The sequence below is a fragment of the Cyanistes caeruleus genome, chromosome 1 (assembly GCF_971803275.1).
Source record: "Cyanistes caeruleus chromosome 1, bCyaCae1.hap1.1, whole genome shotgun sequence".
Lineage (NCBI taxonomy): Eukaryota > Metazoa > Chordata > Aves > Passeriformes > Paridae > Cyanistes > Cyanistes caeruleus.
The window spans coordinates 15853566-15857298 of record NC_141701.1 but is presented as its reverse complement, the minus strand read 5'-3'; positions in this window follow the sequence as shown (position 1 = coordinate 15857298).

The following is a 3733-nucleotide window of genomic DNA, read 5'->3' as shown; positions in this document are numbered from 1 at the left end:
GCTCTGGTTTTAGCTATGTCAGTGGCATAGAACCATCCTCATGCTGGACATTTGAGACAAGAAGACTGTGAAAAAGTAAGCTTTACCAACAGGATGGCATAGGACAAACATTCATCAGATACCTTTTCATGTTGCATCTATTATGTTTGGATTTGAGACATATCTATGTACCATTTAGAAAAAAAAGTCTGAATTCTAATTGAATGAGACTGTAAACTTGCATATAATTATATTCCTTTTTAACACATTATAATTTTGCAATACTTTTATACATAAGATATTTCCATCCTTATTTCACATGTTTAAAATACCAGGATTTGTTATTATTTTTGTTGGGCATATAGAAAGAAATAAAAGAGCAAGGAGTGGAGAAAAGGACAAGGAGGGAGGGAGAAAAAGAGCAGGCAAGCACAAGAGAAATTTATAAAACAACTATGGCTTTATAAATAGAGGTCACAGTCTCATATTCAGTCTTTCCTTCAGTATATTTACAGAATTGTAACATGGTATTTTTATGGTGTAAAAAGATATTAATTCCAGCATTTTTTTAGTGGGAGGCAAAGAAAGATATTCTGGTTTCAATTAGGAAAGACAGATATATAAACAGGTTCTCTTGGAAGGTCCTGATAGGAACAAAAGAATGTGATATTGATGGACACAGGGGACTCAGACCTGCTCTTGTTCAAACCACTGGAACAAACTCCCTTTGGCTTCAGGACTGCAGGATCCAGCACATGCCTAGGTCACGAGCAGGTTTAGCATACATGTTGAAATGGCTTTGGTTTCTGAGTACTGATGGCTCCATCCCCAGGAATCTGGATCTCACTGCCATTACCCACAGTCAATGGCAGCCAAAGGCCTGAATTTCTGCCTTAAGAAAGGTTGAAGCCTTGCCATAAATACTTTCCAGAGAATGGCAGTTATTATGGCAACACTGTTCCCATTGCTCTAGTTAAGATTGTGTCAGTATTTAAATTATAAACCCCTGTTTGCAGGGGTTTACATCTTGGCTATAAACATTTGCCAAGAGATGAAAATTGGCATGCACTGCCCTATTTTTAATATCAAATCTTGGAAAAAATCAGACTGGGTTTTTTATACTGCAAGAGGGAAAAGAGTTGGAGGCTTGTTGTGGGAGGTGAGGTGCATTTTTGTGTTATATAACATATAACGTGTTTATATACAGAGATGGAGTGCATGTATATTCCTAAAATGTAAAATTTGCTCTCAGTTTTTTGATTAAATGTTTCTGGGCACTGAAAGGTTTGTTGTTTTAAATGCATTTGTGTAAAAGTGCTAAGAACAAAATGAGAATATTGCAGCTAATTTATTTCTTAACTGTATGATTTTTAATAGGCATATAGCAACGTATATCAAAAATATGTTGCCTCTAAAATGCTAACATTTTTGTGCTTTGTAAAGACATTGTCATGCTTACTTTTTGGGGTTTTTTTCTGAATACAAATAGTCTTTTTTTAAATTGTAGAAAACAAAGTGCATTTACTTGTGGCAACTCTTACTTAAGGTGTCTTAGATGTTTCTACTTTGAGTGTTCACATATGAAAACACCGCTGGCCAAAGAATTCATCCTTCAGCAGGAGCCAGAGGTGCAAGCTCCAGCCCCGACCCTCCATGTGTTAACCTCTGGCTTGCAAAGGGGTGATGCCTATTGTTCTCCCTGAGTTTCTCTCATTCTAAAAATCCTTTGAAATCCCCCTCCATTTCTCACTGACCTGGTGTTTTTGAATGTGTGCGATTGTGGTTTTGATTGCATTTTGATATATATACTAATACTTGGTGACTGCAAGAACTACTCCCCAGTGAAGTGCAATTTTCTTGAAGTTTTACATTTCTAATGAAGACAGGGAGACCAGATTCACAAAACAGCATCACTGAATATGCTGTCAGATGAAGGTACCTGAGGCCCATGCCACAAATTGAAAGTGCAATATGAAAACTTTGGCAGGAGTGACAGTTTCCAGTGCTCAGTGAAAGTTGTGAAACAAAACTGTTTCAGCATTCCCAAGGCCAAAAGGATCATTATTTCCTTATATTACATATACAGAAGGAAAGAGCTGGTGAGAATTACACATCCACCACCTTAGCAAAAACTAGACATATGTCTAGTGGTATATCTCAAGCAGGCAGCTTCTGGAAGAAGACTGAAACCTCCTGTTTCAGTTTAAAAGAGAATACGTGAATTTTAAATCCTTCCAGGCTTGGGTGACCAAGACATCTTCTCATTCTTTCCATTTGTAATCCACAGCTTCAACGTGGCCAAGTTGATCTACCAAGAGAGCCAACCCTTCAGGTCCACATCTGTCTTTTTCCATGCCTTATGTTTACCTACAGATCCTTCTACGGAAATGGATGTTGTGTCAAAGTTACTGATACTGCATTGTGGTGGTGGACAAGTATGTGCTTATATAGGTGTGTTGGCACTGACTGTAGGAATAAAAAGGCCTGGAATTAATTTTTCCCATTTCTGAGCCCTGCTAATTGGTGTGTAGCTGCATAGGAAATCACAGGCTTCAAGCTGTGAGAGCAGTGAAGGAAGTTACCCATCTGAGCAATGAAGACTTTATTACACAGCTGTAGGGGAATGGGGGAACAGAAATCTCCACAGGTACTGTCTGGTCCCTACAATCAGCAGGAACCTTGGATTTCTCACAGACTAATCTAACTTATGGATTAAATTGAAGATCTGCAAAGCTCTCAGGAGCCCTGGAAACATCAGGTCTGCATAGACTGAAAACAAATAAGGGGAAGGTAATTACCACAATTAATTTAATACTCAATGTAAATTAAAGTTAATTATTCCTTTGTTTCATTTCTGATTAAAAGAAAATTATTTTTACAAATAGCATTATACCCATAAATCTGTTCTGCTATTCATTGCTTTTAATACCTAATACACTACTTTCAGCACTGGTCTTATAGGTCTGAGAAGACTGTGACTACAAACAATAACCATCACTGTCTTTCCTAGAATGGATAAGGGTACACCCCTTAATCACATCTTTTGAAATTATATTGCTAGGTAAAAAAGGCTCTTTGCATCTTACACCTCTCTCACCCTTAACAATTTTCAGAGAGTACAGGAAGGTCAATATGATACTGAGTACCAGCTCATTAAGAGATATTATTGAGCATGATAATTGTTTGAGCTCTTCCATAACATGACTACGTACTTCACTGCATATATTAATGAATAAGCCATTATTTAAATGCCAATTTGTCTCTGACTGTTATAAGTAATAAGCCTCTGAGTACATAAATTCAGATAAGGCCCTTTAGTGTAATGTATAGCACATTATTTCATCTGGTGAAATAAGAGAACAAGTACCAGCTAACAAAATAGAAAATCATCAGGTTTGGGGTTTTTTTAACCTGAGGCTATGGAGATATATTTTTCTTGTTTATTTCTTCTGTCAGCAAAAGAAAGGCAAGTTGAAAAACAAAACTGAGCCTGTCTGGTACAATTCTGAGCAATTAGCACCACTGAGATAATGAAAACTCTTATTTATGTGTAAAGAGGCTCTGCTACTTCAAGGCAAAGCTTCACTGAACACCAAGGCCTTTTTCTATTAGATGGTCAAATAAGTCCATCAGTCTCCTGCTCTAAAGAATATCCAGTACAGTTTCAGAGAAGATAAAAAATGGAAATGATGGCAAGGGAAATGAAAGTTAGTTGGTACCATTGACTAGAAATTGATGCCCAGTCCAGTCACTT